Consider the following 26,363-nt stretch of genomic DNA (forward strand, 5'->3'; position numbering starts at 1 on the left):
AAGAGTGCTGCAGTAAAGCATTCTCTCGTGTAACATTTTCTCCTTACTTATTCCTGAAACAGCAACTACAGTAGGTTTCTCCCCAAGTTCCACTTGAAACTTCAGCCTTTTTCTCCAAGAGACTATGGGTCACACTTGACTTTAAAACAGGTACACAGAACTGGCCTTGCGAAAATGAAGCTCAAGTGCAGGGCAGACTTGCACTCCAGACTTGCACTCCACAGTTTTTCAGTGATGCAGTGTGTACAAGTAGCACATGCACTTCATTCCAGCAAAGTCTGTACAGCTTTGCACTCCCTCACGCACCTTCTTATTCCCCCTGTCCACTAAGGGCCAAATTTTACTATTAAAGGAGTATTTCAGTCAGAGGTAATCAAATTATGGCATTAAAAACACTGGCATGCATTGCTTTGAATTTTTGTAACTTGTCTTTCAAACACACATGAAGTGAAACAGAGGCCTCAGCAAAATCAATAATAACTTTTGTTCGGTGGTCCATTCAAAACCCAGCCCCTTTGTTAACAGCACTAAACAGCTTATGCAGGCGATCTGGGAGCACAAGTGTTGGCCATAACTTACAGGGATGTCCTGATAAACTAGGTAAAACTAGCATGTTAAGTGAGTATACCTCATCTGTACTGCTTCTGATTCTGTCCACCATCCCACTGTGGGAAAGTGAGCTAATGGCTATGTGAGGTCTAATTGTCTGCTGGGATTAAACCATGACAGTACTTTTTGGTGCCCAGCGTGGATCTTGCAGGGTTCAAGATAACAACAGATTTGACTGGAACGTGCTAGATTGAATTTATAGCTGTAATTGCTGATTAGCTATTAATTGGCAGGTGCTTGTAATGAGCCTCGCTTGCCTGACTGTATATTAGTCTACGCTCGTTAGTGGTTGGTTTTTGCTTCCTGTGCATGATATGCTGCTTATCACCTTACTGTGCTGTGCCTGGGCACATTCTGATAACAGCAGCGGCGATGCGCCTGGGTTGACGTGTCTGTGCTGATGGACTGGACTGGCTGCAACTCCAGTGTGAACTCAAAGGGACTGTGATTTATGGATGAGTCCATGTGGGAGCAGCTAAATCTTGAAGCATCTGTAGCTGTGGTTACGTCTGTGCCTCAGTAGGAATACTTCTGAAGGGGTGGTGGCCCAATGATAAGTCCCTGACAGAGCAGATAGATCTTGAAGCATTAGTGGGTGTGGCTAAATCCATGCTGGAGCATCTGAAAGTGTGTGGCCACGGATAAACCCACAACAGAGCAGGTATTCCCCTGGAGGGACTCCAGCCATGGGCAAGATCATGATAGAGCAGGTTTATTTCTGAAGGGACCGTGGCTGTGGGTAAGGCCACACTGGAGCAGGGACACCTCAAAGCAGCTGTGGCTGTGGTAAGACTGTGCCACAGCAGCAATACCCCTTAAGTGACTGTGGCTCATAGATAAAGGCTCCACTTTGAGAAGGTATAGGCGTAAGGGACTGCAGCCTGTGAATAAGTAGGAGCAAGGGAAGGAGTTCACTGCAATGTTCAATGTTATAGTCTGGCTCAAAGGCACAAGGGGCAGAGATTGTAATGGATATAGCTTTAAATCACTGTAAGCCATTATTTGAGTTGCATGTTAAAATAACGACTATAGCAGGAACCACATAAAGCAGCAGAGGACAAGTCTTACAAAAAGCAGTTCAGATGCAGCAGCAAACTGATCTGAACTGGCTTTGGTGCCCAGTAATTCCACACAACACACCACTTCTCCTGTCCTGAGCAAACTCAGTAAGACATTTATGGACATTGTACAGGGGAGGTTCCATAGCCTAGGAGAATAATATCTGTGTATTGCATCGAAGGATAGAAAGGGGGGTGTCAGTTAATGAGGAAGTGTTGGATAGCGTGGCACTGAGTATGGCGTAGATGATATGGAATAAGGAGTGAAGAATGTGCTAGTTTGGGCTGGAGTAGAGTTATTTTCTTCACAGTGGCTAGTATGAGGCTCTCTTTTCTATTTGTGCTTGAGACAGTGTTGATAATTAGGGATAGTTTTGGTATTGCTGAGCAGTGCTTACATAGAGTCAAGGTCTTTTCTGCCTCTCAGCCGACCCCTCCAGCAAGTAGACTTGGAATGCACAAGAAACTGGAAGGGAACACAACAGGGATAGCTGACCCCAACTGATCCAAGGGATAGTCCATACCATGCGGCATCATGTTGAACACATACAGATGGGAGAAGGAGAAGGAAGGAAGGCAGGACACCTGGAGTGATGGCATTTGTCTTCCCAAATCACGGTTACAAATGATGGAGCCTTGCCTTCCTGGGCCACAGGAAGCAGTGAATGAATTCCTTGTTTTACTTTGCTTGTGCACACGGCTTATGCTCTACTCATTAAACTGTCTTTATCTCAACCAATGAGTTTTTTTACTTTTAGTTTTCTGATTGACTCCCCCATCTTACCAGGGGTAGAAGAGTGAGTGAGGAGATGTGTTCGGCTTAGTTGCCAGCAGGGGTTAAACCATACCTTGAAGTCCAGCCAGAGCAAGCAAGCTCCACATTAAGCCCAGATGATTTATGGACAATATAAAGGCCATCTCTTACTGTCATGCTACAGAAACTTTGGGCTTCTTCAGGATTCCTACTTCATATAACTAATTCTTCCTAATAATCTTCTAAAAAGCTGTGTACATTGAACAGAAACAGACCAAAACCGACCTACCAGAAAGATAAATGAAATATTACAGACAATGACATAGCAAGCACAAGACTAGAAGTGACAAAGAAAATGTTGGCAGTTGGGAAACATGTAGTAAGAGAAAGAGAGCAGTAGATGGTACTCAGTAATCCTCAAGTGTTGAGCCAGACCTCATCTTGGAGAGAGATAAAATACCTGGAATAAAGTACTATCAGCAAAACCATTAAAAAGCCCAACCAATTTCACAAAACCCTCAAAGAGAAAGGCATTAGCAAAGGTACAAAAAAACATAAAACTCATAAACATCTACTAAATTAGACCTGCAAGTCCAGAAACCTTGATGCCTCTTAACATTGCCATATTGCTACAAGTGATAACAACTCTCAATTACAGTCTAAACCAAATGGCAGTCAAAGCTTTAGACAGGAAAAAGCTATTGAAGTCAAACCATTTCAGTTAATAATTTGCTGCTAAGAACTTTCAGCTCTGCTTTGCCATTGCTGGCACTCCCATGGAGTAAGCACACTGTGAGCTGCCTGCCTGCCTGCAACAAGCATAGTTTGCTGCAGGAAGAGAGCATGCTCAGTCTTGTCTCCTCTTCCCTCCAACGTATGTAAATTACTCATGCAAAACTCGATGAACAAATGACCAAACACCCTGTCTTTGCAAATGTCTTTGTGTAAGCATTATGACTCAGTTTGCTGGTAGGTACTCCAACTAAATTAATTTACCATAGTAAGGAAAATCTGAGTGAAGTAAAACTTAAGCTGTACGAACAAGAGTTTCTAAATGCCTGAGTTTTTGCAGCCAAGACCTGCTTGTTTGGGCAGGTGCTGCCACTGTTATGGGAGTGTCCACGGTACAAATTCCTCCGCTCAACTGTCTTCAGCAGGGAAAGCTGCCCAGGCTTCTTGGAAACAAATCTGCTCTAATCACGACAGCAACTAAATGTCTTGACTAGAAGTTTCATTTCTTTTTCTTCTCACACTCCCCTTGATACCTTAGGGACTTTTTTCTAGGTTATGGCCCTAACAGGTTTTAGTTACAAAAAGGCTGATGTAGGCTCTCAACAGTGCATAAACCATATAATTTAAAGTTTTTATGGTTTCAGATCCAGTTCTAACACAAACTTCTCCTCAACAATATTGTCTCTTATTCAAGGTTATGTGCAGTCTATGGATAAGTGCATGCCAATGCGTTTTCAATTACACGAGATTTTGTTAAAAAACAAGTGAAATAACACATTAGTAAACGTAGCTGAAACTACAGAACAATACTTTCACATACATGAGCACATCCCTTTAAATCTAACAGGTATTAGATCAAGTGTATTGCAACATGCAATGTCCATAAATGTCTACTCATGTCTATAAAGAAAAGAGGGATTTATGCATTTCCACTGATTTTCAAATCAGAAAGAGACACACTGCAGTCCATCAGCATCAACTTTTATTCCCTGTCTTTCTCATCTGCTCTTCATTTAGCTTAATCTATGATCATTCTTATATATATTTTTAATATAATATTTCAGAGAAATTGAGGGGTTAGGATAGCAAAGTATTTAAGCACATGCCTGGCAACAGTACTAGCATTTTTAGGCTTTGGTGTGTTTTTGCATGCTTTACTGGATGGAGTCCCGATCACACAGGACAGAGTACAAGCTGTAAGAGAAGTTAGTAAATAATACAGGTACCTTCATTTTTCATTGTATGGGATTGCAGTTCACATTTCATAGTGTGTAAGCCGCAGTTTCCATACAACTACCCAAGCCTTTAGAGGACAGAAATATCTTTTTAAATTTGGAAAAAGAGTAAATCACTTGCTGTCCAAGCATATCCAGAGGCCACTCTTCATCAGTGCAACAGATCACAGAAGTAAAGAAGATAAGAGGGTGGAAACTGGTCAGTGAGGGCTCCAGCAATGATAGGGAGACTACCTGAAGCCTGCTTCATTATTCAACGTTCCTTATAAATGCCTGCAAATCCTCACACCCAGGTATACTCCTTACACATTGAAATTCTGTGAGGGTTCCTATGACTACAAAAGTGGATTTAACAGAATTGCTTAGATGTCAAAGATCTACTGGTACTTCGCACTTCTGAAATCAAGCTCTAAATCTTAACGAAATTGTAATGCCAAAGTCTGATAAATTTCTGATTTGAAACAATGCTTCTGCCTTATGTTTTCCTGTCCTTGACATGTACACAATTCTAGATTCATGAAAACAACACATGGCAAACATACATGCTATCACAGAGCCTGTTTTCATATCACATGTAGCTCACTATAACTTTTAAAATGCCAAAATTTAAGCTTAAGTAAGGTGACAGCATTGATTTGATGTGATCCTTATACTGTTTAAAGAGTAACTAAACTGCCTCCCAGATGTCATCTTGAATTAGACACTATTAAGTACATAAACTCAATTATTGGCCTTTTATATTAAAAGTTTTGTTTCCTCACACCTTCACTACACTTCAGATCTAATTAAGAACCAACTTTTAACAGCACAACATTTCACACTGAATGGATTCTCACAACTCTTCTGCAGCTGTTCCCCCTTGACAAGGCCTTGAAATGCCTGCAAAGATTCAAAATGCTGCTGCTGTTGTTTAGGTATTAAAATGTGAGGTTATATCAGTAGATCACTCCCGCTCCAGTCCCTTTGCTGGCTATGCAAGATATCTGCTGCAAAAACTGTTCTTCATGGCCTCTGCCTGTTTGCCACTAAATTAATCTGTTTTCTTTGCACGTCCTTGGCTTCTCTAGCGCTGGCAAATGCTCATCTTTTACACCATTCCTTTCTATCACTTCAAGTCTCAGTGTTAGAGGACAAAACCACATTTTGAAATTTACTGAAAAAAGAAACGGATCAAAATGAAAAATGAATGAACTGTTTGCTTTAATATCTTGAAAATCGGTTTCTTGGTATCTATAAATATGATTGTAATCATTATTTTAAAAATAATGGAACTGTTTTGGCTAGTACTCCATATAAAATAGGAAGAGTTACAAAAAGACCACTGCAGTTTTAGAGGCTGGCATGCAAGGCTAATTTGAGCCCATTTCCCTTTCCAGCAATATCTCCCATCTCTCTAATTCCAGGTACACTACAAGGCCATAAATTTTGATGTTCTGCATACCACAAAAAGGGAAAGTAGAAGCCTTCAAAGAGGAAAAAAGTTTCCTCCAGAGTTTTCTTTTGCATATTTTGCACCTTGTATTGCCTCAAGTGAAATACTTGCTTTTTAGAGCTGTTTTTAGTATACACGGTCCTAGTCTCTGTGGGACCTGCTCCCAAAGGATTTTTCCACAGCTACACACTTAAGAGACATGATTTATGTGGTGACCATGAAACACACAATGCACTGCTATTCCCAGGAAGAGAAAAACTAACCCAAACCTACTCAGTCTTGAGACTATACCTCCCACCAATACAGTCACTGGGTTCAAATACAGCCACTGCTTTGAATTCTCTCAATAGTACTGCTGAAGATCAGATCAGCACCTCAACTGGCAAAACTGGAAAAAATCATGGTGTGATGGTCAGAAGAGAATGCAGCACAAAGCCCAAACACATAGGAAACTGCTTCAGAAGATAGTGTTTCTTGGGAGGAAAATCAGCACAGTGCTGATGTGTCTAAATTAGACCTGACATTACTCAGACTCCTGTGATCTTCCAATGGACAGCAAGGCTTTTGCCACTTCCGGCAATAAATTAGATCAATGCAGTGCTACATGATTCAGAGTTCATCCAGTAAACCTATAAAGAAAAAAAATTATTCTTTGTTACTTTCCTATGCTCTGGTTGCGAACATTCTGAACAAGGCTCTCCAGGACTTAGAAGCCTGAATGACCCAGGATATCACATCACAAAAAGTGAAAAGCAACTATTACTAATGCCTGTTCTGCCCTGAATTGCCAAAAACATTCATAACATGCTTCCTACAATGCCCAAGACAAGAAGGAGAATTGTCTGCTACGAAGATAAAAACAGTGTGGAGAACCCAAACGAAAAACCCAAAACCATCACAAACACAGTATAGAAACCAAAGTGTTTCCCCTCTCATCTTCTATGAATGGCATTCCCAAAACAGCAAGAAGGATAACTAGTGAGGTGATCCTCTGAGAAAGTAACACAAAACACTCTGTGATTGTCTCCCATTCAGTATTAGACAAACCTCTCTCCATATTCTTAGAGGGATGTGTATCCAGTGTTTCTGACTGCGTATTTTTATTAGACAGACTAGACAAAGATTAGACTTGATCACTAAAGGCAGGGGTAGCCATCTCTAGGGGTCCAAGAAAGAGATAACACAGACAGAAAGGAGTTATTTTACAAATAGTCTTTGTGAAAGCAAATTTGGCAAAGGCCCCAGCAAACAGATAAATTCTAGTTGAGTAGGTTAAATAGTTCACGTTGCCGTATGTAATTGCATGGCTACTGTTAGGTGCTTAATTTTAGAGTAAATAACCATTTTTAAAAAATAAATGGAGGGAAGATGAGGAACAGAAGAGTATAACTGCTTTTTTAATGACAATCCATTTCCCTCAAAACTCATTTTTCTCAATTTGCCTTGCTTTATTATAAGTGTGTGTGTGCCAAGTTGAGATAACATCTCTTACTGTTATAATTTTTAATCTATGCAGCAATTCATGTTTGCTCTTTGTGAACTCTAGCTCTGATTCTGGATACACACTCAGGAGCAGCCCTGCAGACTTCATGGACTGTGACTATACTTCAAACACATAAAAAAGCCCAACTGCATTATCTAACTTAATTTTCATCCTTAAGCTTCCTTTGTTTTGAAAGAAACATTTAGTAATTTTGCTCTGAAAGCAGACTTTGAGGAGAAGGCGTCAGCAGTTAAGCACTGTGCCCCTAATTAAACCAACGTATTTATGGTCTCCATAAATTCCCTCTGTAGCCATAATGTAACACTTCTATATGCCAATTTCCCAGTATAGGCAAATGTTTTCATATTATCACCACTGCCTTGCTGACTGCTTAAGATAAGGCCCTCATCTAGCATTGCAAAGGAGACTTAGGCTCTGTCATGCATTAATGAGAAATGGGAAACATCCACAGAGAGCCTTCAGCTCATCCAGAAAATCTCTCCTGACTGCACAAAAATATTACCTTTTGTAGATTAATTAAAGGGACAGCATCATGAATATACTTTTTTTTTTCCTTAGGACCCAGCATCTCTTAAACAAACATCCTTAATTTTTGCTGCAACTCATTCAAATGCGAATTTATGTTTCTTTGGCGATTGCTGCTTTCTACACTTGGAGAGCCTTTCACATGTATCTGAATGAATGTCCTGAAATTTTCATCAAGTTCAGAGAATGAACGTTGCTATATTCAAACTTAATTTATTTTCTTGCAATTTTGAGAAAATTTATCTTGGCAAATGAAAATCTAGAAATGGTCCACAGCCAACTGTCAAGAAAATGGGGAAACCACAAGCAGCAGAACAACCTGCATGCCAAACACCAGGAAAAACCCCCTTGCTATGTTTTTTCTTAGTGTCGCTAAAGAGGCATTTTTGTCGTTAGTCACAGGCTTGATCCACACACAGTTAAGAAAATGAACTCTGTCAATAGGTGCCAGATCAAACTCAAATATTTCCAACAAATTAACGTCTGTATACTTCTGTTTAACCATCTGTAGAATGTATATTTTAGCATACACCTTTGTGCAACACACAGATGCAAATCATATGTAACAGTAATCCGTCTGCCTACACAGCAATACCACGGCACAAGGAAAGCGACTCCTATACAGTCTGTCTTCTTCAGAGCAGTCATAATCCACTACCTTAAAATGTGTTTTCAGAAAGAGATGTCATGATGATGATGAACAGAAGGTAAGTTACACGACGTGTCCTTACACTTCTAAAATGATTTTTTACAGGCAAATCAAATGAGCACCACAGAAGTCTCCCTTCCTGCATGGGTTTTAAACTTCTGATGAAGAGTGGTATTTTCCATAGAAAAGGAAGGGGGGCGTTGGTGGGGAAACATGAAAGTAATTTCAGCAGGACTTTGTGAACAGGGTACTATTTCATATTAATAAAAAACAGATCATAAAATAGTCTTTGAACTAAGAAAGTGGCAGACAATATAAAAAAACTATATTAAATATATAAATATATATAAACATATATATCATTTATATTCATATATAGAGATATATAAAACCATATTGAAACAATAGAGTCTTTCTCATCAGAAGAGATGTTCAGGATATTGGTTTTGAAACAATAAAAATAAATCAGGATTTTAAAATGCAGTTAAATTCTGTTATTTTTAAAATAACAGAATGTCTGACAATGGAAACAAGTTACACAAATAATTTTGTTTCACAAAGCAATTACATAAACGTAAATCTGTGCAATGTAGTTTGTAATTTGATTTCAAAGTCATCAGGCACAGGAAGAATGAAACTGTGTTTAGTTTTCAAGCAGCTCAGGAAAATTTCGAAGTATATACAAAATAGCAGGTATTAATATTACATAAAATTGAGAAAAAACAATAAACAATTTTACAGCTTGGTTCTATGGAAAAGAAGGTTGGATAGCAGTTGTGTTACAGCCTGAGTTGACTGTTTGATTTTCTTTACTGTACCAAGCAATAAATAAGGCCTTCTGGGTTCAAGATCAAGTAATTCATTACTAAATTTATGGAAGGCACCACTACAGAAATCAATAAATAGTGACTAAAGAAGGCATCACGAATAAAACAACTTCATAATACTGGTCACTCCACTTGAGAGGATGGCAAATTTTTCTACATAGTAAGTAAACACCAAATCAATCCATGGAATATAATTTCCATTGAATAAACTATTTAATATTTTGCACGTGACCTCTGTGTTGAGACAGGCTAAGTTCTCTCCCATTTTTTTGCAAGGTCACATGTAAATACAGGGGGTTCTCTGGACCCTCCACTGTCACTCTTACTTACAGACTGACCCTGTTCTGCAAATATCTACAGTGGCATGTGCTTCTCAGAAGGAGTTGAACAAAAAAATATCTACATCAATTAAGACATAATGGGATTGCTCAATTAAAAAGACACCCTAGAACCTTGCCTAATTTATGCCAAATTTAGCGCAGTCTATATAAATATGTACGTATTGGCTCATGTATACATATTAGATCAATAAATATATGCTTGATCTCTCCTGAAAGAGCAAAAAGGTGCAAAGACGAGACTGTTGTCTGCTTCTATTACCAAGCAGCACAGGGCTGGAAGGTGCTGTCATTACTCATTACAGAGACAAAGCTTGTTTTCATACAAGGCTCCATTCCAGAGGAACAAACGTGTCAATTCACCTCCACTGCTAGGGAAATATCTGATGAAAAAGCAGGTTATTCTGGCCTAATGTTTGGAAATTAGATGCTATGCAACATGGAGATCTGAAAGGTACTGCATTTAAGCAGAATTACCCAGACAATGGATCCAGGGTGGGGAACATCTGGAGAGCTAACAGGTTGATAGAAAAGGACGTAGGGATTACTGTGAATCATAAACTAAGCATGAGCCTTAGTGGCATGCTGTTGTGTAAAGAACCACCACTGTATTACAAATACTATGAACACTAAAATAGTTTGCCTAGGGAGACAGTGGAATTAACATGCTGGGACAGTTTTAAAGACAGGTCTGATCAACATCTGTCAAGCATGATAAGAACAGCAGAATCTGTCTTGGGGCAAAGGATGCACCAGGTGATTTCTCAAAATTACAAAATGAAGCCAAGGTAAATTCCATGAAACAAAATAGTATTTAAAAATAAAATAGGTTTGGTAACCCACCTTCAACCACAACAAAAAACCCCAGATATTGCTATACTTGTGTTTCACTTCTGGTTTATACATTTCACACACAACTACAAAAAGAATTTCCACTCCTCCTTTTGCAATAACTGGCAACTTTATCCCAGAGCAGGTGTTGCAACCCTTATCTGGTGTGGTTAAAATGCAGACTGCTTATGTCTAATGGCAATGTCTAATCCAAATCCGCAAGTAGAGAAGTTAAATACACAGTTTAACTTTTCCTTTATTTTGTATTTCAAGGGACATTTTACACGTGCATCACCCTCAACTCATGAGTCTTTAAGGGAATGTTTTTGCACAGATTTCTTATCTTTTATATTGTTCCACTGCTATTCTGCAGAAGTAGCAAAGCTGGTTTCACAAAATCACTCCTCTCCACAAAGTAACAACACACAACTCAGGGAGGCAAGTATAAGAAAGAATAAGGAATATGGAAGGGTGGAAAAAAGGTAGGGTGTAGGAGGCAGTCAAGAAAAAGAGAAAATGAAGCATGTGGGACAAAATGAATAGAGAAAGAGTCCTGCAAGGACTCTTCTACTTTGAGTACTGAAGAGAGAAAAAGTTATGAAGCTTTGAAAAGATGCATGGGTGGAGTGAAATGAGGAAGGTAGGACAGTATAGGGTGAGTTGCTAAGGGACAGGATGGAAGAGGAACATGGTAAAGACTAGTAAGAAGAACAGCCTAGAAAATAAACATAGTGTCATGGGAGGAAAACTATTACAGAAAAAAAGATGGAGGCTCCTCCTCTAAATCTACTGTAACAAGGCAGCACAGAGGCACTATCTGAACTATCACTGAGGGCTAGACATGATTATTAGAGAACAGTGCAGCTTCCTCAGGCATTTTATCCTTCATCTGCTCTGGAAAAGAGGGTGACAAATCCAGCATTGGTAATCAAAACCTTTCATCTGGCACTTAGCTGTTCTGTAACAGAGGTGGAAATAAAAGTCTTATGTTCTAACAGAGATATAAAACCCATTAGAACAGTATAGATGCCTTATATGTGATAATAATCCATAACATTCTCCATTTTGAACATATCTTGCCACTCAACATAACTGCAGCTGAGTTGATTTGAAGCTGCTGGTAACAGAGGGGATACCAAGACTGATATGCTTATGTTTCAAGAAACTTTTTTTCTCTCCTTTGGTGAGATTTGGTGTTAGGTGTTAAGTGAAAAAAACTAGAGTGTCATCTCTCTCCCATTAAAGAGATGAGACAAAACATAGTTTGCTTGTATAGTTCCATTTTGTTTGGGTTTGGGCTATGAATAATGATGGATTCTATGTGCTATGGGGTCAGCATTTCTGAGTTATAAATGTTACATTTGTTAAAGCACTGCCATTGCAGAAGACGCGTTCATTTAGAAAAGGAATTAGATTAACACTGCCATCAAATTTTTAGGATTTACTAATTGACAAAATATCTCTCCCTGCAAGTAAATGAAGTTGACAACTTTCAGGGTGTTGCTCAGGTAAGAGAGATCAACTACAGGGAATTGCATTAGCAGTAGAAACTAGAATGGCCTTGTCTAATGTATAAGATCAAATTCGGATAATTTTTTTTTTTAAGAAGGAAATTGTTAGGCCTTAGGTCATGGCAAACTGTTGTGATCGCTTACAGAAAATATTCCTGTTTTCAAGTCTGACAGAGGGTGAAAAAGGACTGTGTTCATAAAATGATAATGGAAAATGGGTGTAAAAAAAATACAAGCAAACACATCCCAGAAATTACAAAAAAAAAAATAAATTCAGGAATTCTAGCTTTTTAAGAGAGGCCATAACTTTATAAGTAGAGATTTAAAAAGCGCTGTAATAGTCTCTAATGAAAGCTTTCATACTTGAAGAGCCGGTACCGTGCAACTAGAAATATCCTTGCAAAGGAATCACGTCAAAATATCTCAATGATAATGATAAAACATGCTTCAGTGCTACGAAGACCCCAAGATTCAATAGAGAAGAATTAAAGAAGCCATTTATGTCAAAGGCTGAAAGGAAACACAACAGGTAATCTGCTATAAACCCAATGGTGATGTCTTGCCCTAACTATTCCTCTTTTACTGTCAACAAAAGATACTATTGAATACTGCTTGTTTTAGAAATTTAAATAGTTTCAATCAGAAGAATCTCAATGTATCACTACTAAGAAGAGAAGATCAATTGTGTCTGCACTATTTAGAGAAAACAATAATATTTCCTGTTCCATGTAGCATGGACATAGAAGCTAACACAAAGAGTGTTTCCCACCATACTTTGCTATGCTTCCCATGAAAGAGACTATTGGCAAAATGCCCATCTCCTTCAACTTCATTACAGACCTTAGATGTTTGAAATCACTCACTCAGATAAACCATCTTCCTGCTTTCTTCTGCGTTTGCTTCCTGAACTATGGTCAGGAAGGTATTTCTATTTTTGTAATTTTTAAGAGTAAAAGAAATGCATTAAGGACGTAAATTCAAGGGATACTCATGTCCTTCCGCTGTTCCAAATGAAGCTATATTACAAGAAATACCTTCTGTATTCCTAGGTTTTCACTAACTTCTGCAGTTTATTTTTTTAAGTTAGTAGTTCTAATTCCTACTGTCATTTTGTGAAGCTGGACTAAGATATGGCTAACTTCAATTTTATTCTTTTGCCCAGAGGTGTTTTCAGCCATACAAAACACTCTATGAAGAAAATGTTCAACCTTTCCACGACTTTCTTTTTCTATTCTTTCATTTCTCTTTTCTCAGTAGTTTCATCCTGGAGCTTGCAAATTTTCAGAGCAACCTTTTGTAGTGGCAATCAGAGCCTTTACTGTGGCTTACCATTTCTCCTGCAGTACCTATAACAAAAAGGTCAAAACTGCTATTCAAAATCTTCTCCTTTGAGAGGAGATTTTGAACCTCCTTGTGCCTCATCAAATCGAGCCTGGCCAGTGACCATAACAGATTCACAGAAAAAGAGTATGTCAGTGAGTGATGGTGTTTCTGGCAAGCTGGGGCAACCATTCTAGCTCTAAGTCTCTACAGAATTGAAATATTTTTTTGTGCCTTAAAGTGACCAATTGTGCTACATTAATGGTTTTAGTCATTACTTATTATCACAAAATATGTTACACTGTTACAGTATCCTGGCCACTGCAGACAGTTCAGGGCTCGCATAAGCACAAATAGCTTGCTGCTTGGGGCATTTTTCCCACTTTGCAGCCATCAGAGTGTATCACCTGCTTTTCTTCAACTTGGTTTTCTACTGACCCTACTCACTGAACTTTCTGCCATTTCACTCCTCACCCTTGCAAGCAAGCAATGACTAAATTTCCTTCTTTCCTCTTCTTCCACCTGGCAAATGCGGCGAGAGGTCCCAGCTCCTGGGGCACCTGGTCCAGACAGTCTTGGATTCCTTACCCCATCCTCCCTGCCCCAAAGTTTAGGCTCCTTCCTTCAGCACACCTCACCTCCTGTGACTTAATAGTCTAAATATCCCAACAAAACCCACAAGAGTGAAAAGTTGAGCAGGAAGCTCCAAAAAGCAAGTCCAACTACCAAAATTTACACTCACCTTTCTTTCCTCCTAACCTCCTTTACTCCTTTCAGACTAAAAACTTCATGGTTACTTAGTTTCTATAAAAACTGCTTACCTTAGCCAAACTGTACACTGAAAAGAATGTATTTAATTTGTTTTTCTACATGTTTTTAACAACATGTGTTCCATGTCTAATTACGCCTTGTCATTCAGTCATGGAAAGCTTTATGAGATACTTCATATTTCCATGTTACCAAATAAAAGTGTAAAGTTGATGCAATTCATGCCAGTTTTTTCCATTTCCACTGTTTAAAGAAATTCTGAAGAACATTACCATTTCTTAACAAATTAGGATGATTGCTACTAGACATCTGTATGTTTCAAGAGCAAAAGTGTAAGTTTACGGGTACCACCTGCAATTCAATAGCCAGAACAAAACTAATCCACTAAGGCTAAACACAACTCATTCAAAGGAGGAAAAACAAATAAAGCTTCCAAGTCCCTCAAAATGCTCATCCAGCCTAGTATTAAGCTAAGTTCTAGGCTTGCTGTTAACTTGGGAGACTACTCATAAACAAAGAGATCAAGGGAGATAATTCATCTGCTATTGTCTATCCTACAAACAAAATGTTACTCCAAACAAGTTATGGAGTCAAAAATAGTAATCAAGAAAAATAAACTTAAATTTTGCTAGAGGGTCAGCATCTTAGTTCTCTTTTAGAGTATCATTCCACTGTGAAGTAACCCAAACAGGAAAAATAATTAAAAATAAATATAATTATATTTTTATGTATTTTATACATAAATGTATAATATAAAAATTTAAAAAAAGGAATCAGAAAGACATTGGGCTGAGATTCATATTCCTACTCCACTCCTGTTGAATCATGTTTAAAATATTTAAATTTTTGAACCTGCAAGTGAAGAAGAAAAGATTCACCAACTTTGTGAAGATACGTACCTGTAAGATAAGCTGCTGGTATTCCCATTGCTGCACCAGAAACTGTTTATATATGTTAACAGGGTTGATCAACAGATAAGGTTACGACAGAATATTAAATCGCAGAGCATTTTGCTTCAAGATAGGAGATAAGAGTTCAAGTCTCCTCAGGCAGACGGAAGAACCAAACTTGGGTTTTCTACACCACTGAATCAAACCACCACCTCCTACTACCTCGCACACCATGCTCTTCATTTCTCATGCTTTCCCACAGGTGTTCAAAATTAAATACTTAGTTTGGGGTTTAACAAAAGAGCAATTTTTTCAGCCTTCACGAACTGATATTATGCCAGTGAAACTTATGCATTGTTGAAGAAATCAGTCTCCACCACAGTGCCTCTGCATTTATATTATCCCTGCTATACATCCCAAAATCATTTAAAGTAGAGACAGGATAGCAGGAAGAAGAGATGGCTGGCCAGTTACTGACCAGTAGCGCTACACTCTTCACCAGACCTCCATAATCCAGAAGAAAACAGGACAGTTTTTTGCAAGATGCTAGATCAGGAACTCTGTAATAGCCTGGCAGAGTTTTAAGATGCATCTGAATTTTGGTTTTCAGAAGTGTGGTCTAGTGGACTGGACTTGAAGCTCAAACTGCAAGTCACCCAGAATGTCCATCACTGTGTACTGCTTCACTGGCTCCTGTGGCCAGTATTTGTTTGCAGTGACACTGGGGTACACCAGGACTAATGCCATTGTCTGTTATTAAGTTGTTCTGAACTTACTATAAATTTCATGCTACTCTGTTGCAAATTTAGCTAGGAGGAATTAGGGAATTACATAGGTGAATCTTCATCAGCAGCTGAACCTCAGGGAGGGGAGGCCTAAATAGGGATAATGGTACTAAAATTACCAAATCAAAGGACACAATAAAGGCTAATTAATGTTTTTAAAGGTTTGTGAGGGTGGAAAGTGCTACACAAAGGAGAAATAAAACTATTTTGTTAGCTTCTGTGTAGGGTAGCCACTAAAGGCTCAATTACGCAGCTTTCAATACTTAACCATATGAACAAAATACAGCTACTGTGATGACTGAGTTCCTTCTTACTTCTCATTTCTGTGACTTGCAGCACCTGTCATATGCTCCAAAACTTGAAAATCTCTCTCTTCTGTCAAAATGGACTTCAACTATGGCTTAATCTCCTCTGGGCTACCAGAACTGGTTTGTGGATGTATCAAGACAGAAAGCTGACAGGAGCATGAAACGTGCCGCTGTGAAGTGAACAGGCAATGGACTTCTTTCCAACACCGTTTATCAGCCTAATTAGTCTTAAAGGAAGCTTCTGATTTTTCTTTTGCTAGCTTTTTTTAATCTTCCTGATTTGTCTGGATGGCTTGTCAATAAAGCCTTCTGTAATGATAAGCGTGTCTATTTTTCCACATCTATAACCACTCATTTAATAAGACATTACTCCGGTCTTCTTTACATTTTTAAATGAGCCTCAGCACACAACCATACTGCCACTAGTTTCACATGAAGTGTAAACCACATGGTTGTATCTGTGGTCTTATCAGGAACTTCAACGGCAACAGACAAAATACACCAACAAACAAAAAATTACCTGTGTGTGTTTCGTAATGAACTTATGAATTCCAAATTTTGCTAATAATTTCAAGTCTTTCTTCTTTAATTAGTTTCTAATCCATGACTGATTTTATTCATCATGCCCACAAGCAACATAAGAAATTCATCCCTCTGATAAGAAACTGAAATTGAATTATTTTGAAAATATTACCCATCCACTTCATATGTATGTTTTCACAGGATTATTGCCTTTCCCAAATCTATTTGCTTGAACAACCAAAGAAGCCTTAGAGTCAGGGAAAATCTGGATGTAATAATCCCAAACTACTTTGTTCCCTTATACAAGATACAGCTGCAGTCTAAAACATTGGGGAAAACCTACCAATATAAATCAAGAGGGATATAACATAAGGGAGTCAGGAAGAGGGGTTTCCAGCTGACAGCCATTCCTTTTCATTATTTTGTGGAAAACAGATTGATCAATCACCAAAGGAATCACATCTCTTCAAACTGCTTGAGTTCTCCTTCAAACACAAAATTCACAGAACATCTTATTTGAAATGGAGCATTTCTCTGTGTGCTTCAGGCACTGCTGAAACAGGAAACCTACACAACACTGAGAGAAGATAAAGCATGGACAGATCAAAGGAGAGCAGCTGCATAGCACCAGAACCTACACCATGAAGAGCAGGGGCCAGGCCAGCAGAAAAAAAAAAAAAAAGAAGAAACAAGCCCCTTTGAAATCACAGATGGAGGCCGGTCTTCCTCTGGGCATCTTTGTTGGAAGAGCGTCCTTCTGCTTCAGAGAAAGAGACATTCCAAAGCACATACAGATGTGCCCAAATACTCTCGATGTGTTTCTCATTCTCATCACACCATGCTCTTGATTTATTATTGATTAAGACCTGTTTGTTTTCCCTGATGACCTGCAAGGCTCTTAAGTTTCTTACGAGTAATGTTTTTCAACTAACTTCAAGACTTCTGCTTGAGCAATATCCTTACTATTCCTTGAGGACACATGGAGGTGTTTCTCTACTCAAGAACTTAGAAAAAGAATAAGCTAGTGCTACAATAAGTTGATATCTGAAGTTGCTACCAGCCATCTTCAGCACACACAAATGAACTGGTCAGCAGTGGTTGGGGAACCATGGAAGGAGAGCACAGAAAGTCTGCCTGGAAAATCAAGCTGACGCTATACAAGGACAAAGAGGAGTAATCGAAATAGAAGACATTACACCTTCTAGGCTCATTCTTCTGTTGGTTTAGCTACTATCACATTACAAAAGTCTGACACTTCCAACACAGCCAATACACATTGCTGTCCTTCCCAGAGTTATGCCACTAAGATGGATATTTTTGAAATCTCCTAGTAATATCTGAATGGCAAGCTGGGCTGCATATCACAGAAATAGTTCACCACAGAGTTGGGATATTTTGAGTTTGATTTTGTTAGTTTTGTTTTTTCTGAGGGTTCTTTTGGTTGTTTTTTTTCCCCCCTGTGAGAATACACCTTCTTAGATGACGATTTAATTTGCTTTCTTTTTTAATGATTCTATCCTTTCCACTGAAATTTACCTAATGTCCAGACAGCATAATGCTGTACATTTTCATTTTTGCTGTCATTTTTAAATTCTGAAGGGAGAAAGGAAAAAAAATATACAAAGGGAGCTAAAGTTAGTCAACCAACTACCCTTCCCCCCCAACATCCTCAGGCTCCAATCAGATGAAATCACAGAATTAATACAAATGTAGTCTGTCAGTCCCAGCAGATCTGCACTGTCTCTGGGATAAAAGAAGAGCACAGTAAGAATATATTGAACTGATCTCAAGTTCAAAGCAAAATTCCTGCTGAATGTAAAGGGATAAGAAAATTACTACAAATGATGTTAGAAGATTAAGACTACCTAGAAAAACACTTATAAAGCTAAGGAAAATTTCTCCCTTTCACAATTACTAGACTACCAGGAATGAGTTGTCTTTTCTATTTATAACATAAATATGATTTTATTCAAAACATTATTATCAGCTCAAAAAAAAATTAACAATTACCTTTAACAACCTGTTCTTCCTTGGCATTGTCAAAAAGATAAACATTTTCAAAAGACTAGAAGTGTGTTAAACAGAAGATCCTGCTCCAAAAACCAAGGACCCTCCAAAAGTATGAAAGAAAGATAAGGTCACCCAAACCATCGCAGCTGTGCAGTCTGCTGTGCCTCCAGCCTTTAAACTCTGTCTGTAAATGGACAGATTTTGCCTGAGGGATTACTCATAAATGGGCTTCCAACAAAAACAGTGGTGAGACTGCGGAAGATCATTAGCTTACAGAAAGCTGAGAGATTTTTACACAGACTGTTAGTACTAAGTGGACTAAGAACTGTTTAAGAATGGTATTCACTTTGCTGCATATGGAACAAGCCTTGCTTTATTTTCATATTTAATGCTAGCTCTATATATAAATGCCTTTGCAGTCTTGGTGTGTGATACATGGGACACTAAAAATAGCCCATCTGTTCCAGAATTTCCACTGTATCTACCTTTGAAAAGCTCCATTAATGATGAAAATGTCACTATGAATTTAACTTACAAAGATAAAGCCTAAAATACTGACTGAGATTGCACACACAGTAAATCTTCATTAAATATTTTTTATGTAAATTTACCTTATGCATCTCATATTCAGGCAAAATCCCCTTTATTCCAAGCTATACTAGAGAAAAAAAATAATGATGCTTGAAAGTCCATGTCTTCTACTACTACTTTTTCTTTTGTCTGTCTGCCTCATAAGACTTGAAGACTCCAAAATGAAGGGAAATCTTATCCGTGTGTTCTCCAGCTCTTTTTTTTTTTTTTTTGTGCTGTAGATACCCTTCTAATCCAACTCAGATGTTGTTTATACTTTCGAAGGCCGCTTGCAGCCAGCAAGACAAAACAAAACAGTGGGATCCTGTTCTAGCAATATATAGAGGTGTCCTCTCAGGACAACAGTAACAGCAGCCACTACTGCATTTGCAAAGGAGAGGTGATCATTTTATAGCAAGGAATAAGCAGTCTATTTTAGGATCCTGAAATTTTACTGTAAGCAAGATGTAAAAAACTGTGGACATGGCTAAAGCCACCTGCAGAGCAGGCACAGGACTCCACCAAGTTCTTCAGGATCCCAGCTTTCAATTCTAGCTTTGGTGGCTAACTCCCTTGGAGATTTTTAAATACACATCAATCACTGACTGCAACCATTCTTGGTATTTTAGTCTCCTTCAGCAAGGGTTGGCTAGTTTCTCAAGCAGTTTGGATGCTATTGCCAACTAGTAGTACTGTCTCAGACAAATACACCTCTAAATAGGATATAGGTTTATTACTCTATCACTCAAATTACTAATTACTCTACTTTTGCTACTTTTCCTCCACTCTGTCTTGCCGGGCATACCATTTACATGTGATGACATTATCTAGATGGTCAACTCCATTTGTAATCAAACAAGTGGTTGCTGAGCATCTTTTAAAAACATGCACAGACAAGACTTAGGAGGACTACATACATGTTGGAAAGCAAGGCAAGAAACTTATGATGGTTTTATGTTAACTTCTATTTTCTGACTTTGCCTGTGTATGCGTGCAGGTACTATAAAAACACATGGGATTAAGCAAGGTAATTTGTCAAAAACATGCATTGTACTTTACCATTGTGTACACAGAGAGATTCTGAATACTTCCCTTTTTACATATTGAAATGAATCCCATGGATGTGGCAAAAAAAATACTTGTAGCATTCATTTTAAATTTATGCAATTTAAAAGCCAAAAGATGGGTGCAACTTCTCAGTGCCACAACCGTAACTGTCAGAGTCCATCAGTAAACCTCAGTCTGTTCTTTGACTTCAAGATCAACTACAATACAGACCTTGGCAGCAGCAGTTAGGCTGGCTACTGTCAGTGATGGAGGAGACAACAGAATGCAGTTTGCTCTTTCACAGCTAAATCAATGCTGTCCTTCCCTGGTGACAGGCAAGGCGAACCTGGTTTCGTCATTGAGACAGGCAGATATGACCCCAAAGACACAAAGGAAGCAGGTCATAGAATGGTTTGGGTTGGAACAGATCTTAAAGATCATCTAGTTCCCACCTCACTGCCAAGCCCCATTCGACTTAGCTTCCAGGGATGGGGCACACACATCTTCTCTGGACAACCTGTTCCAGTGCCTAACCACCCTCACAGTAAAGAGTTGCTTACCAACATCTAATCTAAAGCTGCCCTCTGTCAGTTTGAAGCCATTACCCCTTGTCCTATTACTATATGCCCTTGTGAAAAGTCCCTCTCCAGCTCTCCTGTAGCCCCCTCTAGGTACTGGAAGGCCACAATAAGGTGTTCCCACGCCTTCTCTTCTCCAAGCTGAACAAACCCATTTCTCTTAGCCTGTCTTCATAGGAGAGGAACTCCAGGCTTCTGCTCATTTTCATGGCCTTCCTCTGGACTCACTCCAATGGATTCATATCTTTCCTGTGCTGGAGAACCCAGAGCTGGATGCAGTACTTCAGGTGGGGTCTCACTAGAATGGAGTAGCAAGGGAGAATCACCTCACTCAATCTGCTGGCCATGTTTTTTTTGATGCATCCCAGGATGTGGCTGGCTTTCTGGGCTGTGAGCACACATTGCTGGTCATGTCAAGTTGTTCATCCACCAAGACCTTCAAGTGCTTCTCCTCAGGGCTGCTCTCAATCCATTTTCCACCCAGCCTGTACTTGTGCTCAGGATTGCTCTGACCCAGGTGTAGGACCGTGCACTTGGCCTTGTTAAATTTCATGAGGTTCACACAGGCCCCCCTCTCAAGCCTGTCAAGGTCCCTCTAGATGCCATCCCTCCTCTCCAGCATGTTGACCATGCAGCTTGGTGTTGTCAGCAAACTTGCTGAGGATGCACTCAAACCCACTGTCTATGTCATCAAAGATTTTAAATAGCACCAGTCCAAATACCAACCCCTGAGGACACCACTCATCACTGGTCTGCAATTGGATATTGAGGTGTTGAGTGCAACCATCCAGTCAATTCCCTATATACCAGTAGTTCATCTGTCTAATCCACGCCTCTTAAATTTAAAGACAACGATTTGTATGAACAGTTGCAAAGTACCATCCTCAGAGTCACCTCTCTGACCATAACTGCATTTTAGCAGATGTCCACCTCAATATTACCAGTGACAGATCCATCATGGCCCTGAAAATCCACTATATCTATTCCACCTTCAGTTTTACCCAGGCCAAAAACCCACATGGTATACAGGAATAGGCAAAATGCTAGGAAATGTGGGCAACTCCCATGCTGTTCACAACCATTAATGTCCAAAACCAAGCACATTCTTCATTACAAAAACACAGGCAAAATTCCAAACACAAAAAGCAGTTATCTTTTTTAGGGACAACTAACAATCCTTGACAGCACTACCATTTGGAAAAATACTCTGTGTTCAGCTCCACCTACACCCATTGTTTTGTTACAAGATATGCTGCTCTCCCAAACAATTTTACCAAGTAATTTTTTAAAAAATTCAACTTCAGAGCAGGGTATCTGCACTGAAATTACCATGGTCTAATAGGAAAGGTTGGAGAACTGATTAGAAAGTACAATATACAATCAAGATATCAACACTTGCTCCCAAACAGCTTAAAGCTATTTCAAAGTGTACAGAAGCAGCAATAAACAGTTCATATTTCTATCCTTCCAGTGAACGTACTACAAAGGGCAATCTGGGCGAGCCGGTGCTAAATACATGTTCCTGGCAAAGCTCTGCCAGCTCAGACATGTCTTTGTTATTACACTGCTCCTTCTGACGCAGCCTCTCTGTGCAGGGTTTAGAGGACGCTTCCACCCCTGGGGTGACCTGCTCTTTCTCTTTGTTCAGAGCATTCAGTAAAAGCAGCAATCTAACTTTTGTCTTTTATGCTTCTGCCATATATTATTACGCACTCCTACTGCATTTTCATACTGATTCAGTAACCCTGACCCCAGTAAACCCCTGAAAATTTGCACTAACACTCAATGCAGATCAGCTCTGCTCTCTTCACTTTGCTAAAGAGAGTAAGAAGACCATTGAGGTGGGGAGGAAGAGCTGATACACTGCCCACCTCCAGCTCTAGCACAATCCCACTGCTGCTCCTCACCCTTTCTAGAAGAGCAATGTATGGCCGAGCAAAGTCAGGCTAGACCAAGAGCCCAATAATACTGGTGCAAAATAATTTTGGGGTTGCACATATTTGCTATCTGGTGCATATTTTTTTGCTATCATAGCACATCTGGGATATGCTGTGAAGCTGGCATTTCCCCCAGCATTCACTATCCCAAAATCTCTGCCAATACACTATCTTTTGTCAAGAAGAAAGATAAAAACATATTAACAAACATATTAACAAACGTAAAGAAAGGAAAAACATCACAGCAAAAGAGTCGCTCTTCTGTTCTATCTTTTCACGCTAGTACTTCTGCAGTCACTTCAGCAGCTCTGCTGTTAGACCAGCTTCTGTTTCTACAGCAGATTATAAACAGGCATACTACTCTATCACACTGAAAATGCATTCTAGTCTACATGGCCATTTTCCCCTCCTTGTGCAACTAAGTCAAGCCTGCCTACTTATTTATGAGAGCAAGTTTCAGCTGCAGTCAGTGCTGTTCGGATGCTGTTGTGCAAGTGAGCTAATAATCTATAGTCTCACGTTATCAGCAGAATGTCTATCTTATGTCCAGAAACTGCATTATAGGAGTGACAGATGTAGTAAAAATTGAGCAATAATTTAATTTTCAATTGCAATATCTTCTCTCTGACCTGACAGTTCAAGAAGTCATCACTGGATGACTAGAGTGAGGAAACTCAGTATCAGAGACCCAGAAAAGGAATCCCCAGGATGTCTTTTCACACGGTCATTTTCTCTGACTACAGCTTCTCTTGAGTAGAATGAATCACTTGCTGGTCTGTCTTGGGTTAGCTCACATCTATTTAAACCAGCGTGAAGATCCACACCTTTGATGTGAGTTAATTAAAGTCACATGGCTTTCTCCAGCCTGGCTTCTGCAGCTTCAGAAGTGAAGGGAGCAAATTAGGCCCATCTGTCTAAATGGAAGGGAGTCCTCTCCTGTCATAAGGCACACTTCATTACTCAGCACAGGAGCTGCCTTCCAAGAGCACCAGGAAAGGGGTGCTCTTGGAAGAAAAAAGCTGCCAACAGCTACCCAGAACATCAGGCCTGCTAAGCGTGGGGGTTTTCATAAGAACCATAGTTCTGTGCCATCAGCTTCTCTGCACAGAAGCCTCAAGGGTCTGTCTACAAAAGGATTTCCTGCAATAACCTTTTTTAACCCTTGGAACTTTTTGGTACCAACAGATCTGAAAAATACATTTCATTTTTTTTTTCATTTAAAACTAAAGAAGGAACTAAGTGCAGTGGAGCAGAAGAGATGACTCTCTCTGCCTTGATCACGCAGCTATTCCTTGTGTAACTGATTTTTGTAGTCTGTACAAGCTCTAGAGCTTCTCAGTTGTTATACTGGAATCCCAAGAAGAAAGCAAGTAGCCTTAAGTAATTCACACCGTCAGATACAGCTGCTAGAAAAAGGAATCAAACCACTCCCTGGTGCAACTCAGTTCTGTCATCTGGGGAAGCAAAGGCAGAAGATACAATCACACAACCTCAGCTCTCAAATTTGTTTTAAAGGATTTGACCTGGTAAAGGAACTGCAGAATTGTTATCAGATCCCATTCTGGCTCTGCCACAGTGCTGCTGTGCCTCAGTAGAGGTACAAACTAAACTTTGGTTAAGAGTTTCTGTCTGTGTTATATAAGTCACCATCACAGCAAAACCATAAGTAAAAAAAAACCAACCAACCAAAAAAAAAGCCTTCAGTGACCTGTTCTTTGTGAGACAAGATTTGAAGGAAGCATTTAAGTTTGTATGTAAAGACATACTATTCTGTTGGGAAACAAACTTAACAGTGAAAACCTGACAAAACAGACCAGAAAACTTTTTTTCTCTGCCACAGATGATCTTTAGGAATGGTACAAAAACTAACAAAGACATTCACAATGAAAAAAGCACAGCAACCAGCAATACATACCTACGTACATACCATAAATAGTGACAAACATTTACTGATGTTACAGTAGAGTAAGGAAATTGTCCAAAAAGCGAAAACCCATAATATATTTGTGATATGTCCTAAGAGGTTCCTTAAACCTAAGAAAAACGAGGTATGAGATGACCTACATATGGATTAGTTTCAGCTGAAGTGAGAGTCCCCAGAGACTGAATGGGTGAAAAACCGACTAGTTGGGTCAGGAGAATAGTGCTGTACTTGGAGGCCAGTTACAAGCATAGTAGTGCAGGGACCTATTCTGTTAGATACCCAAGGAGAAAATAGAGGGCAAACCCATCAAGGTAACGGATGATGAAGCCTCCCTCAGGTGCAGTCACAGAATCACAGAATGGGTTAGGTTGGAAGGGACCACTGGGGGTCATCTCATCCAACCTCCCAGCTCAAGCAGGGTCATCCTAGAACAAATTACTTAGGATTATATCCAAGATGGCTTTTGAGTATCTCCAGAGAAGGAGACACCACAACCTCTCGGGGCAGCCTGCTCCAGTGCTCAGTAACTCCCACAGTAAAGTAGTTCTTCCTCACATCAATATGGTTACCATTCAGAAGGGCTTGGCAGGAACCTCACAAAATTCAACTTGGACAAATGCCAAGTCCTGCTCCTGAGGAGGAGCAAGCCCATGCACCGGCACAGGCTTGCAACCGACTGGCTCGGTCAGCCCGCTCTGCAGAAAAGACCATGTGACAGTAGGCTTAACACAAGCCAGCAGTATGTCCAGGCAGCAATAACAGCCAGCAGCACTCCATACTGTGTCAATAGCAGCATAGCCAGGAGATCATAGGAAGCAATTCTTCCCTGGCACATGGCAGGCCATTCTTATATCATCAGCTCTGACACTGCAGTCCTGCATGCTAGGTGGGCATTAATAAACTTGAACAAGTCCAGGAAATGGTTACAAAGGTGCTATCAAGGACTTGAGCCCTTGCACTCCAAGAAGAGCTGGAAGATTCAGCTGTCAGAAAAGTCAGTTTCAAGATTTACTGTCAGCCTGCTGGTACCTATGGGGAGGTTATCAAAAAGGTGCATGACACAAGAACAGGAGACAACAGGCATAAACTGGCATAGGGAGTACCTCATGGAACATCAGGAAAAAATAAAAGTTCACTATGAAGACAGCGAAGCAGTATAACAGGCTGCTCAGAGAGGCTGCAAAGCCTCCATCATTGGAGGTCTTCAAACTCAATCAGATAAAACCCTGACCAACCCAGTTTGAATTCAGTGTTGACACTGCTTTGAGCTGAAGGATGGATTATAGACCTCCTGATGTCCTTTCCATCCTGAAGGGCTCTGTGATTCAATGTCTCCTGCTACAGGTTCTATAATGCATAATAATGGAAAAGAGTTCACAGGATTGAGGCTGGTTACATTTGGGAGCCTGGAACCGGTATTTGCACCTTGGACTTCTGAGAGGCACTACTTTACGGTTTGTACAGTGCAACTGAAAAACAGCACACAGTTTCATTGTGCTCACACTGGGGGCATCTTGGAGCAATAACACAATGTTTTCGTCAGACACTACGTTGCCTCTGAGAGTTGAGGTTTGCAAGCAAATGTGCACAGGTAAGAAGTACTCTAATTAAAGAAGAAATAAGAAGTGCAGACTTCAAGGTTTAATGAATCATAAAAAATACCAAGAAAAAAACTAATCCAGCTAATTTCCAAGTGTTT

General features: G+C 39.6%; 1 protein-coding gene across 1 annotated transcript in view; it reads right to left on the bottom strand.

The window, feature by feature from the left end:
- The window catches only part of SASH1 (SAM and SH3 domain containing 1), a 124,319-nt gene that overhangs the window by 73,259 nt on the left and 24,697 nt on the right, over positions 1-26,363 (bottom strand). The window lies entirely within an intron of this gene.

This window comes from Lepidothrix coronata, unplaced genomic scaffold (assembly GCF_001604755.1).
Source record: "Lepidothrix coronata isolate B3197 unplaced genomic scaffold, Lepidothrix_coronata-1.0 Scaffold94, whole genome shotgun sequence".
NCBI classification, from domain to species: Eukaryota; Metazoa; Chordata; class Aves; order Passeriformes; family Pipridae; genus Lepidothrix; species Lepidothrix coronata.